Consider the following 17,812-nt stretch of genomic DNA (forward strand, 5'->3'; position numbering starts at 1 on the left):
TTTGGCTGAATATCGATATACGATATATATCCCGATATTTTTTTCCGCAAAGTGAGAGCAAATGTTCAGTCAAAGCCAAAATCAAATATGACATGTCACAAGTAGTTTCATAGAGACAGTTGCAAAATCAAATAAATAATAAACCGGTTTCTTCACCTGGTTCATGATTAAATGCTCAGCTGTTCAAATAACAATAAAATGTAAACCTAAATACTGTATAACAGGAGTACCTTTTTTGAAATCAAAGCTCCATATTTGTGATTCGTTCCAAAGGTCAATTAAGCTTTTGATATTAATATAATCTACTTTGTTCAAAATGTAATGCCTCATGCCTGTAAGCCTAGGTTTATAGTCCCATTCTTCCACTTGATACTGCTTCCACTTAAGTAAACTAAAAGATGAACTATCGACTACAAAACAAAGAAACTAATTAATGTGTTAATACAAAGAATATTTATTATGATCGGTTCACAGATCTGAGTCCAAACGGAAACTTCACCCTTCTGAACTAAGAGTTTCTGCTTCAAGGTGAAGTTTAAAACAGACTGAAATGTCCAGGCTCATTCCTCCACTATTTATTTCTGTATGTATTTATGCGTTACATGTCATTTTAACGGGCACTGAGCTCCAGATCCTGCAGCTGCAGACGGTCTCTGCTGCCCCCGCTGTAGCTTCTCTCCGTCCGCCTGCCGCCGCAAACTTAGTGGAACTTTCCGCCGATATCGACATACAGGTCGTCCTGGACTGCGTGTAAGATCCTACCGATCACCACTCTGTCTTTGGCTGGTCCGATTTGGATCAGCGGGGACCCGGCGCAGCAGCGAGGGCAAAGCTGTGTTTTTCCCGGGGAAGAGACGCTGCGGCCGGCCACGGAGCTCTCCGCCTCCCGCGCTGCCGCCGGAGCTCAGATTGCTGGTCGGCGGCATACATAATCATAAAACACATTGTCACCTGTTAAATGTTATTCATTGCTGTTTGTTCTTTTCATTTCCTCTATCGAACATAATTAAGCAGTACAAAAGTCCGGCATCTTTAGCGTTGATCTGAATGCTTCGCACCCCTGTTCCAAGATGGCGGCGGTTTTGACGTATGTTTAGAACCTCAAGGCGACATCTGTGTATATATCTATGGGAGCAAGGATCACATTTGAACTATATCGATATATGCGATATGGTCTAATTCCATATCTCATTTAAAAATATATCGATATATTTTTAATATCGATATATCGCCCAGCCCTAATCACGATGGACAGTCTCAATTAAGGATCCCAATCGATGTAGCAGAACCAGAGATATTATCATAAAAATATTGATTATAGCTGCTGTAGGGTGTCAGTGACTGAGCTGGTGAACGATCACCTTTCCTTCTCATCGTCTACATTTGAATATTGATTTGATATTGATATTGCATCTGCTCACCACTCGCTGTTGACTGCAAATTGCAGCATGCACTGCTGATGATTAAAAAAAAAATTATGTTATAAAATAATATTTTACAAATACATTCCTGGCGTCACTTTACTACCACATACTGTCAAATATGAACGAACATATTTTCAAAATAGTTTATCCTTTACTCTACCCCACTGCATCATTCATGGGAAACACAATGTTTACATTGCATGCAAGCTCAGATATCACTGAGAGGAATCACTGAAACATGAAGCCAATAAGAGGATTCCTCAGAACTGGATAATATGGAAACTACTCTACTGGTTGGGCTTGGATCAATATTTCTAGAGAAACAAGTCAATGAGATGTTGTGGTCTATAAATCTTAATTACCTGACCAGTGAGACAATCTGCACATTTCTTAATATCTGTAGAGTTATTTATGGCTATTATGGGAGCATGTATAGGCTACTTAAAGTAGGAAAATGAATAAACGTGAATCAGAAGGAAGAAATAGAGTGCATGTGTTTAAAAGACAGCCCATGTTCGATCACAGCATGCAAGTGATAAACAGGTGTAATATTTGGCCTTTCGGGGCTGCTTTTACATTAAGTCTTCCACCACAGTGCCTTAGCAAGGGATTACCAAAGAACCATTTGCAGTGTGCGAAATAAAGGACAAAGACGTAGCGTTTTTCTCAAACTGCCAAAAACTCACTTTGTCCGAATGGCACTGGGATCCTGGTTCTTCCACTATTCATCACACTAATTAAACTGACTGGGGAACAAAAGCCAATTTAGCCCATCCAGTTTTCTTAATTGCTTTTGGCACAATGCACAGATCGTCAAAGATAAGATCCATAGTCGGTGTTAGAATTAGTACAATTTTTAATTAGCCTCTTTTATGAAGTAATTTTCATGGAGGCAATAAGAGAGAGACAGGGACTTTTTGTTACAACAGAGTAGTCAAGTGAAGGAATGACCTGATTCAGACAATGGCAATTCTTTCTTACAAATGCTCAACAATATTGCAACAGTAATACAGGAAATAGTAAGGCTAAAGCAAACATAAATGCTCCATAATTACAGTTATCAACCATGGTCGTTGTGCAGGCTAGATGACCCTGCAATGGACCATCAAATTACCTTTTCTAAAACCTGTTAAACATTAACAACTTTTATTTCATTTGTGTCTACAGCTTTGAGCAAACACCTGTATTGCATGCAGGGCTCCAGACTGCGACCAAATGGTCGCAGTCAAAATTTGAGAGTGTGCGACTGAATTTTACATCCAGTCGCACATGTACGACCAGCAAATTTGCCCTCGTTTTTGAACACGTTAAATGTCGAAATGTAGGTACCTGAGCGCGTAAGCTTATCGGTCCTCTCTGAAAATTGACAGAGCGGTGCTCCGACACAAACACACACACACGCACGCAGAGGTGCGATCGGCGCAAACTACGTCGGCTGTTTTGTTGAAGTCACCGTGAGTGATGCCGATAAAGTGGTTTCAAGTATGGTTACAGTTTTTAAAAACTTCACACAGACAGCGTTTGCTGCTATATGATATTAAAAACAGTCACGGTGCTGTTGACGTTACACTTCCTCTGAGACAAGCAGCAGGCTCAACAGTGTGCAACTGTGCCCTGGTGACTGACTGACAGGCTGAGGTTGTAAGGCAAGGAAACTTTATTTCTACAGCACCTTTCAGCAACAAGGCAACTCAAAGTGCTTTACATGAAACATTAAAGAGCAATTGAAAACGGTCATGATGAAATGACAACAGGCTAAACAAGTTACAGTGAGTAAGAAATTAATAATTATTCAATTTAATAGGTTGTAGGGATGGGTTTGGGAGGAGAGAGGGAGGGGTTTTATTTTTATTTTTGTTTAATTTCTTTAGAGTGTAACATATTCTAATAAAATAACATAATGTTCTAAGTACATAGGATAAATAGGTTTGGAATTATTTTTACAACTGAAATAATTGTTTTGTAATTACAGAGGGAAAGTACTGAAAAAATGTACCATCATTTCAGGTATCTGTACCAATATTGGTTCAGATGTGAAAGGTACCCAACCCTAAGGGCAGTAGCCTAAACAATACATGTTTAATTTTAAGGTGAATTCATTGGAGTTGTAGACCAGAGTTGGTATATTTTTTTAAATATTTTGTTTACTGTCATGACAGCAATGGTGCCTTCTATGTTGCATCTTCAAAAGTGACACTGAATTTGAAACAGCACATTGTAATTTCTGCATCTATTATCAAAGTATTTATTAGTAATACAGTGGAAATTAGTAGAAATGTGAATATTTGGTTAGCATGTTGATTTACGGTGTGTGCCCCTAAATTTTCTGGTTGAGCCCCTAACATTTTCAGTAAGGGGCCACTGTGCTCCTAGTGAAAAAAGTTAGTCTGGAGCCCTGGCATGTTATGTTTTTGAGCTTGAAGGTTCATTCTTGATCTTGGAAACAGCAGCTTGACAAAACATCTGTGAACACCAGACGTAAAACAGCCGCAGCATGGCCTGAGAAGGGGTCAAAGGTCATCAACCAGGAGTCAACAGCGCGCTTAATACATCCATGGGGTCGCGTTATTCAGAGGGCAGATTCAACGTAGATTCAACACAGAAGAGCCATAAACCAGGCATTCGTGAGAGCGAGAACGGCAGGCGAGTGAGTGACGTCAGTGCCTGAGCGGTGAAGCGAGAGAAGAGAGGGACCGGCGGTGAGCGTTGTCGGAGTTAGCGTAGCGGCTGTGTGACAGCAAAGACGATTTACAGTGAGTTAACAGAGAACACCGAGCTTCCTAAGACACGGTGGCTTCATCTGTTGTTAATACTGTCGATAAAGTGAAGGGTGTTACAACGTGGAGACGAGGAGTGCGGACAGAGTGTCACGCACACAGCACACCTTTTTGTTGACTTAAATCGCATAATTTTTGCGCTTATGTAATCGCACAGAGTGACATCGCGATTACGATAGATCAATCGTGCAGCCCTAGTTTGAAATCGTTGTAAACTGAGTATATCTGGGTTTGGGACTATTGGTCAGACAAAACAAGACATTTGATGACATCACCTTGGGCCTTAAATTGAATTGAGATTGAAATGTTTTCATTATTTATTCAGTGTAAATCAAGGGCAACCCTTAGTTTACCCACTACTACTGTTGCTTTGACAATAAAATCTTACTAACTAACTAACTAACATAAATATCTCCTTAACACATTTAGAACTGTGTATGGATACATTGTTTGTAATCCGCTTTCTTGACATCACTGAAGCCTGAATTCCCAAGCAGACGGGAAATGAGTGAATGAGACGGTTGGATAATCATCTCATAAATTTGGGAGGTCAAAGTGTGTGGTGAATCTGAGATGCCTTCAGTTATCAAACAGAAAGTAGGCCTAAGGTCTGAGGCTTTTGCTCACAGTCTAGGGTGAATGAATATAGGCTAGTTGAGTGTTTCCACTGAGAAATACGTCTTATTTATTTATAAATACATGTCTCTATTTTAGGTTGAGTGCAAATTTATGTTTTATATTTGGAATAAGCTTTACCCGAGAATTTTAATCCAAAACGTTTTTTGCCCGAGTTCCTGAGAGGTTCGGGAATGAGATTCTGCTGTTGTGTATAATCCACTTCTATAACTTCCCTGTAAAAAGGGATAGATAGTGTGAGCCCCCCCAGGGGTTTGCTCAGTAACTCTGTCAGGGAGCCATGGCTACTCAACACTAACACTGGCACTTATTACTGTATGTATACGCACTGTCTGCTGAGCAGCACATTTCCACAGCTCTGGTTTATACTGTGAATAGACATCTTTCTGGGTCCTCACTGTACAGGTGACAACACTTGAGTTGCAGCCAGCTTACAGTAGAGCTTCAATGAATGACCGTTTTGTGGTACTTTAATGTTTCCACTACAAAGGGCCATCCGTAGTGCGCTGCCACAGGTTCATCATGCCCGCTACTGAATCATTAATAACAAAAATTCCATTAAGAAATCTTAAATCGCTGTGTCATGTGGTGCACAAGTTTAGAGTTTGATAAGGCAGAAGGGTTCATTTTTGAAACCGGTATTAATATCGTTGATAACGCCAAGTTGAGTGCCTTCTAACCAGCTTCAATGGCTGTAGTTAACAAGGGCCATCAGAGCAAAGATCCTTGTCAACTACCCTCATGTTTCATACTTAATAACACCAGTTGGTCATAGACAGCACATTCTCTAGTCCACATATTAAATCAGGTATACAAAGCAACATGCACGCTACAATGGGACTAGCTGACCCTTTAAAAACTAGAAAACTAGGCTATACTTAGAATCTAATCCGGGATCCATGGCTTGGGTAGCCTATTCATATGCTATCATGTACACAAACAATTAAACATCAGAATAATAAAGCTGTTTTTTTTGTTGCTCTTATTGTAAATGAGTGCGGCAAAATATAATCTATAAACAAAATATGATTTACGAAATGATATTGATGATATGTTGAAGATTTGAACGTAGCAATTGAGACCATGGACTCATTTTGAAGATGTTTACTAAGGTAATAAATCAAGTGAGAAAAAAAATTATTTTCTAATAGACTTCTACATAATCTGACTTTCAGCCCCTCTACTGTAAAAATGGTGAAAGGGATGTCCCGAGAACCGGTACTTCGGTACCAAGTCGGTACCAACATTCTTAAAACGTGACGGTACTTGTTTTTCTGCAGTATTTATTTGTAACCTCCTAATGGGCTACCATGCGTTGCCATTCAGCCTGTGTCCTGTCAGCAAAATGTAGCCTAATGTCACTGGATTAAATAATTATTAAAATGTTAATTGTTTTAAAAAGTCTTTTCGGCCTGCCACCATGTCAGTGAATTTAAACTAATGCTTGCATTCAGAGTATAAGGTGTGTGTGTGTGTGTGTGTGTGTGTGTGTGTTTATGAGTACACCTGTAGCATCCACTGTTTTATTAGTCATTGTCAGACAGTATGTTGGATAAATTAAATACTTTTTTTGCCAGTATCAGCCAGAGTAGGATGTCCACCAGGAGAATAAAGTGGTAAAAGTTGATCTTTTTGTAACTGATTCATTGTATTTATTATTTGAATGCTACATGCCACTATTTTTGTGTTTTTTATAATGTTAAAAATGTTTTTTCACACACCGTGGTATGGAACCAAGTATCATGTACTTTTGGTGGTATCTGATTCGGTACCGACTACTAGATTTTTTGTATTGTGACATCCCTGGCTGTAAATTAGAATAGAATGCAGGGTTAAGACCGCAAGCGTCGTCCTGGAAGCTCTGTCCATTATTTTCACAGTCAATGGTTGCTTAACTACAGTTATATGAAAATTCCCACTCTGAAGTATTTGAAAAAAGATGTATGCATTATTTTTTGTTGATTTAACTTAACTCAGTTACAATTTGATAAACTCGAGAATTTGGTTTGTTACTTTATTAGTTCTGAAACCAAAAACTAAAGCCAGTCAGTTTTTAGTGTGATTTCTTCAAAAACTAAAAGTTAAATTACTGTTTTCACGACATTTCTCTCTTGCATTTTACAAAATTATGAAAAGGTATCCAAAAAGAGTACTCAATAGCCTACAGCTTTCAATAACATCCTATACAAAAATATGCATCCCCACCAGCTGGGCATCTTAGAACATGAGGAAATCTACTAGCTAGTGATATGAGATGGATAAACCTAAGCCTTGCTCCATATCTGATATGCAACAGCAAGCTTAAACAAACAGATAATGCATTTACAATAGCTTCAACAGATGGCAATGAGTGTAGCAACAGTGTAAACCAAAGAACAGGAGCTACGCAGTCAATTTAAAGGATAGTAGAGCAAGCTGACACATAAACCCACAGCTTTGAGTTGAAATAATCTCCAATGCTTAGCTAGCTGATTATGAAGTATGAGGAGAAAAAGTGGTTGAGGCAACACATCTTAAATGGGACAAGAGTCATATTGACTTCCCAATTAAGCCAACATAACAAGGAAACTATTATAGGCCTAGCTATGTGCAAGACAACATGACATTCCAAAATGAGCTCAGACACAGCGAGAACGTTTCCATTAGCAAATGCAGATACTGCACAAAGCTAGTCAACGGGCAGGTAGCGTAGCATAGAAGCAGTCAAGCAGAAACTATAGCAGTAAACTAACGCCATGTCACCGCCCTCAAGAACGCGGGACAGCAATAACATGAAAGCAGCAACGACAAACCTTCATATTGTTAAACACGCACATTAAACATAGTCAACAATAGTAGCACAACAAGCACTTACCTTGTTGAAGTGAAGCAGTGGTCCTGGCAGTTGAGAATAATTCCTTAAGAGTCGCTGAAAGCAGCAGGTGTCCACCTCGAAGTTGGTGTTTGTTGCTAGCAGCTAATTAACGTTGAAGACACGTGCAGCAGCGGGGCTGGTGGAAAACAATATGCCCTTTCTAAAACGTCTGACTTTTAGCATGCAATTTCGCTTATAACATGCTGTATAATGGTAGGCAATAACAGCAGCAGGACCGGCAAAGGAAACAGGGTTCACATCAATTTTATACAGTTTAGGGTTCAAAATACAGCGCCCTATTATAAAGGGTGCGTTTCATTTATGCCTCCTCTAGTCCATTATTTCATGTCAATGTAGCAGCTCACTTTAGTAGCTAAAGTAGTTAGCAGGTTTGCTTTATCCATATCTGTTGTTTTTGTGGTGTTTTTTATTTATGATATTGATATTTGCATGTTTATTTGTACTGTATGCAGGGTTCAAAATTAGCAATTAGCATCATTCACCAGCCAAATGATGGTAAAATATGCAATTGGCTGGTATTTGCTTCACTCACCACCAGCCAAAAAAACAATGGTAATCTAATTGAGTGGCTGGTAAAATTTGAACATTTATTAGGCATTTGGCTGGTGGGCGAAAAAGTTAACCTTGAACCCTGATTTATGTATTTAATGTAGGTTGTTTTGTCTATGTATTTTTGCTGTTATATACAAAGCACTTTTGATTGCCTTAGTGTATTAATCTATGCCTGTGTTCTGTAGATCAGTGGTGAAAAGTAACTAAGTAGCCTACTAATAAAAATATAATCTCCTAATAATGGATGACTATTATAGGCAAATAAGATAAGACTTGATCCCCAGAGGGACATTCACAAGCTACCCATTACTAGTAGGCTACAAATTAATTAATTAAAATTCCTTCTTTCATTAAAATTAGCCCCACCTTTATCAACTGCAACATTAACGTGATGTAGGCCTACACATTCATTAATTAATAATTATAATAAAATAATATGTTATATATTATTCTGAAATAGGACATACTGCATAATGAGTTCTTTTACTTTTGGTACTTTAGATATGTCTTAATGCTTATACTTTTTTACGATTTTTAAAGCATGCCTTTTACATGTAACATAGTATTTACACACTGTGGTATTGCTAGTACTTTTACTAAAATAAAAAAAGCTCAGCACTTCTCCCATCACTGATATATAAATAAACTTTCTTTGTCTGCTCAAAATACTGAAAATGGCCATTTACAAAAATCTGTCATAAATCTTTTCCCAGCTTCATACACCTGTGGTGTAGTCTACGTGATACACAGGTATAAAGCTCCAGGACTTCCATATACCCACTTAAAAATTCCCAATGACACGTACCAACATACTTTGCATTGCAATTTTGATATATTCTGAATTGTCATCTGTGCTTTTCTTCTAGGCTAATTAAAGGTATTTCCACCGCAAATTGGTGCATAAAAGTGTGTCAGAATGCAGGAAATGAAGTCGTTGATGCTCAAAACTTCCCCACTATGAAATGCTCCCTCCAAAAGGCCCATTCTGCCCCATATATACAGTATAGGCCCATACATATACAGTACAGTATACCCACTACAATACATTAGACTTCACCACTGCATGTTACCCTCCAAGTGTTTGTTGACAATACATGGCATCTGCTGTCTGTAAGTTGACCTGATGGAGACTCTATGGACCATATATTGTATATATACTGTATATATATATATATATATATATATATATATATATATACACCGCCATAAGTAAGCTGTATGTGTGTGTGTGTGACCCAGCAACTGAAGCCAAACACAAACCCACATACACAAACACACCAGGACACCTATGAGTAATACTGAAAAGCACATCCATGCACATACATAACAGATAAACTTACACACATGCCATATAGACATACAGAAACATATTTCATGCTGTTCAGGCCACTGACCATAATTCATCCTGTAAGTACAACACCATGTGGCTATACCCTTCATTGCCCTTAGTCAGTTCCTTTATGATCAGACAGAACAGCATACATAACGTGCACTTTGCGTTCCAAGGCCATAACCCACATTTCCTCTGTAAAGAGCCAATTACATCAGGTTGACTGCTTCATGGAGCTGCCTGTCTTTCCCACAGTCATTTGTCTCATACAGCCTGCTGTCATCTTACTTTAACCCCCACTTCTTTTCCTTTACATATTCCTCAGAGACCTAATCCATGTTGAAGTCTTATTTATGAGGGTAAAATGTTTATGTTTGATATTAAAGATAATAATGTGTTTGACTGAGGCTACGGTCGCATAGATCTTATCCTAATTGCCTGAGATTTGTGTGAAATTCAGCTGAGCACAGAAAAGAAAATTGTCTCTGGAAACAAACAGGGGTCCATCATGGCTGTAGTACCAAAATAAAGTCCAGAGCAGGCCCCTTATATAATCTTCACATCGAGGCTTGAGACAAAGCATAGAGAAAGCAAATAAGATGGTGTGCCAGCGGGTAGCCATGCAGCTGGCCTCTCTGGACTGTTTGAAATGGCAACACTTCCTGAGCCTGAGTTTCCACTCACTAAAAAATAATCACCCAAGAGAAAAAAAAAAGAAGGGAAAATGTCTGGGATGTGTTGATTTAGCAGATTTGTTGCTGAGGTCCTCAGAAATGGTTGTGTTTACCATAAAGAGATTGTATCCCATGTCTCCTACTGATAAAACGTTATCACTGTCACAGGAAGCTGTGAAATCAGTGCAGGAACAAAATAAAGTGATATTTTTGCTCTTCTGATGTTCTCACGCTCATGTATCCACTTCTGTAAAGGTCAAAATGCAGACTCTTAGCAGTCAAAGCCACAGTGCAACTTTTGTAAAGGCGCACTCCACCAATTTTACACATGAAGTTCAGTCTACTTGTTACTTGACTATAGGGCTTATTACTCAGTAAAAACAGTTGTATAATGTCTTCTGTGGCTCTGGAAGGAGCTTTCCAAAGTTATCTCAGCTTGGGTTCAAGCATTGAAATTTATAAGCCTGGGTTACAAACTGGGGCAAAAGAAAAACTAAAAAAACATGGACATTTACCAGGCAGGGCAAGTCTAACAAAATACACAGTTGAGTGGCATTATGGGGAATGTATGATCCAGCATTTCTGGAACTTGGATCTCGTGCATCAATGTTGATAATTGTGTGTGTGTGTGTGTGTGTGTGTGTGTGTGTGTGGTCTTGCAAGTCTTCGAAATGTATAGACGTTGCGGATTAGTGCTCTATCTAACCTGTTAGACAGTTTTGTGACCCACATTACATGTACTGTAGTTTCACACTGACCAAAAAAAAATACTATCTAGTCTGTTGTCCATTTAAACAGTGGGGGGTTTGATGTCCCGTGGACCGACTTTGGGCTTTGCAGGACCGTAATGCCACATGTCATTCCTCTCTTTGTTTCCACCAAAGCTAAATACTAAGTGTCTGATTTTTCTGATTTACGTGAAGGGATAGAGTGTAGAAAATCAATTTAGGTTCAGTTTCTAAATGTGGGTGAAAAGAGAAGACACCTAATTTGATTTGAAACAAATGCACCCGCAATTCTTATGGTCATAATAAGAATTGCGGGTGCATTTGTTTTATGGCTCCATGTTCAGTGCCGCTATTTCAGCCGGGCGTGCCAAATTTTATTACAGGCCCTCCAGGTGAAGGGCTGTCCACTGTGATAGTGTAATAAAAACATGCACAATTTGAAGGTAAAATGTGCACGTCAAGAGGCATTTGAATTCCTAATTCCTGAACGAAAGTGATTCCTCATTGACGATCTTTTGTTCCAGCTTGTTTCACGACCAGAGTTTTGCCAGTGAGGGAAAAAAACTGATAACCTGACTCCGCCAAATGGATTGCTTCGCATTTGCTCGGTATATCCATCTGGGAACTTTCCGTTGGAGAACTTTTGGGAAGGGGCGGAAATACTGGTTAGCTGACTGGATGAACCATCTGTGTATCACCTATGTTGGAGATAAACGGGCCAAATCAACCAATCAGATCCACGAAGCGTATGAAAATACAATCTCAAGAAGCCAGACTGATCTGCGAGTGGAAAACTGGAGCTCGCGAGATCAGGACGGTCTCACGAGGCTAATAAACTGTAGCTGTATAAGAGTTTATAAGAGTTTTGGACTAACTGGTAACTGATTGGCTGCACTGCACTGCACAAGCTGTTGAAAGAAAAACATGTCATTGAGAGTGAAGAAAGCAAGACAGAAAATAAAAAAAGATTGTTCGAGTAAAATGAAACACACCTCCCCTTCTGCCATTGTATGTGTGCGGTAAAGAGGCAGTCAGAGTCATAGGTTTGGAAAATAACAATAGGGGTTATTATGCGTTTGCATAGCCTCTCCATTTTGAAATCTCATACATCTTTCTGAAAGGTGGATATCAATCAAAGAGAAAGCTCGCTCACTCCCGCTCTGGAATCTTGCCACTAAAAAAATGAAAACAGTTCATAATGTCTGGGTCAAGGAGCCGGCAGAAAATCTATTGGAGTGAGAACAAAGGGGGTGATGCAGAAAGTGAGATTTAAAAGTTTTCTGGCAAATCGCTGTTGAGTCTCACTTCTTTGAAATGAGCACGGGATAGAGGACTTTTTCAAGCCCAATTCTTCTTAATCTACAAGGAGACAGGTATCGACTGTTCCTCCTAAGACCGAAAAACACAAACAGCGAGAGAAAAGAGCCTCCAGGTAAACAAAGACGTTTCAACAATCAAAACATATTATTCATAGTTAAGCACAGATCCAGTCCCAGGAGCTCATAGCTGCTTCTTGTGAAAGAGAGAGGGAAAGGGGCATTGCATTTCTGCAGCCGACCAATCAATGGTGTGATTAATGGAGCTAATTTTACCTGGACACTGCGGATCATTACTTCCTGCTCTCCATCTCCTCCTTCCTCCTGTCTATATGGAAGTCAGCATGGATAATGTGTTTGCTTCACTAATGAGAGTCCCACAGAGAGACAGAGGACAGTGGAGGGTAAAGCCACGGACGACAAGTCTTCTGGGACTACAGCCTGGCACGTAGAGATGCTATCTGCAGCAGCCGCTGAAAGCAGCGCTGCGGCTTACGCGGTGGTGACCTTCTCCCTAGTGTCCACCCCTGACAATGTGTTGACTTGAAATATTACACCTGCATACCTGTCTCATAACAATATTTCATTAGAGGTTGGAGAGTTTTAGCCTCTGAAAAATGTTGTCTTGGTGACTTTTCCACCGTTACAAGAATAAAAGTGAAGGAGAAACCAGGGGTGGAATGTGACTAAGTACATTTACTCAAGTGCTGTACTTAAGTATACATTTGAGGTAATTGTCCTTTAAGTGTTTTCTTTTCATGCCACTTTCTACTACTACTCTGCTACATTTCAGAAGGGAAATATTGTACTTTTTACTCCACTACATTCATCTGACAGCTGTGGTTACTTTTACAAATTAAGTTTTTGCACACAAAACACATGTAGTTTATACAATACAATGGTTTAATATAAGTTAAACTACCCAACAATAAACAGGTCTACAAGTCCAGCTGAAATGATTAGCTGATTAAACACAGAACTGTTTTGGTCGTTTCCAGTTTTCTAAAATGTGAGGAACTTTCAAAGTACTTTTACTTTCAATACTTTAAGTACATTTTCCTAATGAAATTTAGCCTACATACTTTTACTTAAGTAACCTTTTCAATGCAGGGCTTTTACTTGTAACTGAGTATGATTGCAGTGTGGTACTAGTACTTTTACTAAAGGATCTGAATACTTCTTCCACCACTGGGACTAAACACTAAATTAAAATTTACGTAATTAATAACTTTACTTCAGACCAATTGTTATTGACCTCAAAACATAAATATGTATGTAAAGAATCACTAAATGGTTAGAATAGTTAGTAATTGTCATGGAATTAACACACAACATATACAGTAGTAATAATAGTATTTTATAGAACAAAAGCAGGTTTCCCATTTCTACCCGGCAACCATCGATTTTGTAGCTAGAAAGATTCTAGCAGCTGTAGCTAGCTAGTTAACATTAGCCCCAGGAATTTGACTTCTTAACAAAACCTGTAACCCCACAAAAAAAGTGGTAAAATGCCTTGGCCTAGACAGTGAAACTGGGTTAGATTAGCTAGTTAGCTGGACATGTTGATGTTTGTAGCTTATGTTAGAGCAGACAAGAACATTGTATAATCCATTACTTACAATTTTGTCTTGTTGTGTTTTGAAAAGGTATGGTTGCTAAGCTATGATTGGACAATAGCTGTTTGGGATTTAGTAAACGGTCAATTAGTAGTGTAATATTCCTGCCATTGGAAAACATGGAACAAAAGCCATTATGAGATACAACCATAGACTGTTAAGTCTATGGATACAACCTTTTGCGTTAAAAAAATTGAAAGTTGGTGTTTTTTTTGTTGGTTTTTTGACATGTTTTTACTCTAGTTATAGTTTGGGCTTGTGTAGTACATTCAAAACACAAAATGCATTGTGGGTCAGATAAGGTCAGCATAGTCAAAGTCAAGGCTGGTTCTTCTGAGCCCTTACAAAGTTGGTATTTTGGACAGTGTTATCCAACAACAACAGTAAGTAAAGTATCTCCAGCCTTGAGCTCAGTTTCAGGGTCGTATATGTGATGCCCTTCTCTGTGAATTTAGGTTGCATGGCTGCAAAGGCCACCTGAGACCACTGTTTGAAATAAGACTAAAAACAAGGAACCTCCTGGGGCTGGGTTTCTCAATACGACCCCTACGAAACATGAACTTGTGACCCGTGCAGGAGAAGGGAGAAAAAATAGGCCCAGCGGGGCTTGTACAATAGATGTGTGAGGCTGATGACATTAGTCAGCTGAGTGTGAGCTCTGTTACATATAACTACTGGATTGTGTCCCTTCATGAAGAGTATAGTACTTTTTTTTCTCCTTAATCTAAATCACGATATTAAAGATTCAGTTCAATATAAAAAACAAACAAACTTTAAGGGTATCTTTAGTGGGATTTATGTAGCCAAGACCATTCTTTTTACATTAACGCTTGAAATGATGAAGGCACCACATAAATGCAATGAAAGTGAAATGAGTTTTCTTTAAGGTACATTTAAAAATGAAATTGTGTCTTTAAGTTGATTTATAAGTGCAAGGCAAGAGATTTGTATACAAGATACATTTCAAAAATTGAAATCCTTTTTTTTTTTTTTTTCATGCTGAAAAAAGTGAGATTTCCATTTCTTTTTTGATTATAAAGCAGGTTGAGATGGTGTATAAATACTGTAAATGTATTAAAACTCTCAATTCACAGAGAAATGCACACAGCCCGTATAAAGAACGAGCCGTCTTATATACTTCATATACTGTAAGTAGAAAGTGCCACTACAGCGCCGTTACAGTCATTCCTCGGCTGCAGTGACGGTGCAGAGACTGAAACCTGGAATCACTGACCAATTAGGGCAGACTGTGCTTTTTTTTCTTGGATGGTGGCTTAAAGAGACAGCCGCTAAAACAGAGTGTTTCAGACAGAGGGTGAATACAGGCCTATTCAGACAGGCAGTATGAGAGAGATTATGTTTTTTGAACATTAAAGCATGCAAACACGTTCTAGTAGAAACCCAAAATACAAGTATGAACCTGAAAATTAGCATGATATGGGACCTTTAATAATTAGTCAAATAAATTATTGTTACTTTATTATTAGTTGTAGCAGTGTTAGTAGTAAACATTACCTTGCGGAATGTTAATAATTATAGCCAAGCCGAGAGCTTTTGTAGGCAAAATCATTATCGGTATTTACTGGAGCAGATGTTTCCAGACTCTTAGCATGAGTAATGTACATAGTCAAATATTCAGCTCCAAGCTCACCAGCCTGATTTTAGGTTGTGCCATATTGTGCCCTCAGTACCATTAAACCAAAAGCTTATTAGGAGGGATAGCAAATGGACGCTACAGGGCGCAAGAAGAAAACAATTTCTTTACTTCATTTAGGCCTGTTCTGTATTAAAACCTCTTTTCCTCGGTGTCTCAGTCCATCAGCCCCATACCACTGAAGTTAATGATGTGAACATAGCACACATAACGGCAGTGCCGGAGACAGCTGGAGACTCAGTCAAAACATGGTGGGAAACCTAAACAAAATGTCAGCAATTAGACCAAAAAAAAAAAAAAAAAAAAAAAAAACTTATACTGTTACAACAGTGCAGAAATACTTTCAACAAAAGCATAATGTCTCATTTGAGTGTCTGGAATGTACAATATGCCCTGGGTATGTTTTCATATGCATGTAGGTGTTTTTCCAAGTAGATTTCAGGGAGAAGGTGCCTGGCCGAAAAACCATTTGGAACCAATGATGAGAATGATAGAAATTGGAAACAGATTAGGAGCCCGTCTGGTCCCAGCAGCTTGTTCAAAGCCAGCAGACACAGAAATGGGCAGCCTATTTCTTTGTAGATACAGAGCCCAGTGTATTGCGGCAGAGAGGTGTCATTGATTTGTACCTTCAGTATCATTCTACATGGTGCTGTGTTAGCAACTTAAGCATTTCATCTTCCATCTTAATTCTCCTGTCCTTACAGAGGTGGTTTATTGCTGCGGATATATGAAGATGGTCTATTCTGTGGTATGAGGCGAAAGGCTCTCTGCATCTGAATGGACCTGAGGGAGAATGGAAGATGGCTTTCATCTGTAACACTCCACATAGTGACAGTAACTATTCTATTTCTCTACAAAAAAAAGGAATAAAAATCATGGCACGGCTCCGTTCACCTCTTTGAAGGAATGATAAAGGATCCCTGAATAGATGTGGGAGGAATGACATGAAAGGCTGACATATGATCAAGCTGTGAATACAAAAAAAATTGGAAAGTAAAGTTAACACAAAAAAAAGAAATACATTTTAGGTATGGCTCTTTTTAATATTCAAATAGAAAAGTTTAAGAAAAGTGTATCAAAAAAAACATCTGTAACTTTTTCCATGTCAAACCGTCATGTCAGGAACGAGTGAGCTTCAATGTATTCCTGCAGGGAATGGTGGGGGGTCACGACAGTGCATGCATGAACATGGGCATGAACAAGACAAGGATGCATGACAACATCTTTTCAAATGTATTTATTGATCGACAGAGCGGAGCTTCCAAAGGCCAGACTACAACAGAAGAATGATGCAGAGACATTCAGTGGGAAAAAATGGTTCAAAAAGAATTGACATTTGTTTGAAATGGGTGTCATCAAAATGCCTTCCCAAGCATGATTACATGACCAGATGGGCCAGTTGACCATTAGCTAGGCCCTGTCCCCCATAGTTGCTTTGCCCGTCAAGCTTTCTGTTCTCGCAGAGGAGATATGCAGTTTATAAAGATAACGGTGTCAGGTTTTCCACTTAAAATTCATAAGCTATTTAAAACAAACAACAACCTTGATTTCAGATGGAAGTAAACAAAAGGCTTCTCATTTCTGGCAAGTGACTGTCCATTTTGTCAGCTGAAATAAATTACTTTTGCTAGTAGATTTGATGAGCTAGCTAGCTAAATAAGCTAATGGCAGCTCTGTAAAATGGTTGTAAAAGCAGTTTTCAATGTTTGCAGTTGACTTGTTTTAAAGACATGGAAATACAGAGAAACAGCATTGCTCTTGTATTGCAGTGTTCAGCTAGTTAGTCCTAGTATAACATGAAACAAATGTAAGATTAGAATAATTTCATTCTAACACAATGCTCTTTAGCTGGTAAGCAAACATTACTGAGCAAGACAGATTTATGCATTAAATTTTAATATTACAAGAGGCTTTGAGGAATTGGGACTAGCCGATGTGTTTGGTGAACGTAATGCAATTTCAGAAAACAAACTTGGCTGGGGTCGCTTAGAGCAGCACAGAGCTGCTAATGTTAACTTCTGCTGCGGCTTCCAAGGAGAGGAAATATGATGTGCTAGTCGTGAATGGGGATTTCTTTAATTTCTTTTATTTACGTAACCTAGTTAGTTAAGGATGTGCTACTTGCAATTGTAATGCTCAATTACCACTGTTAGCTACTTGGTTGGACATGCTAATGTTTGTAGCTTATGTTAGCACAGACATGGTTCATTCTTTACAGTTTTGCTCT

General features: G+C 38.8%; 1 long non-coding RNA gene across 1 annotated transcript in view; it reads right to left on the reverse strand.

Annotated features, from left to right (window-relative positions):
- The window catches only part of LOC114549405 (uncharacterized), a 21,039-nt gene extending 13,042 nt beyond the window's left edge, over nt 1-7,997 (reverse strand). The window contains exon 1 of the long non-coding RNA XR_003691545.1: nt 7,692-7,997. This is a non-coding gene — a long non-coding RNA (uncharacterized LOC114549405). The remainder of the gene's footprint in view (nt 1-7,691) is intronic.
- Between the last annotated feature and the right edge of the window lie 9,815 nt (nt 7,998-17,812).

Source organism: Perca flavescens, chromosome 22 (assembly GCF_004354835.1).
Source record: "Perca flavescens isolate YP-PL-M2 chromosome 22, PFLA_1.0, whole genome shotgun sequence".
In the NCBI taxonomy this organism is placed as follows: Eukaryota; Metazoa; Chordata; class Actinopteri; order Perciformes; family Percidae; genus Perca; species Perca flavescens.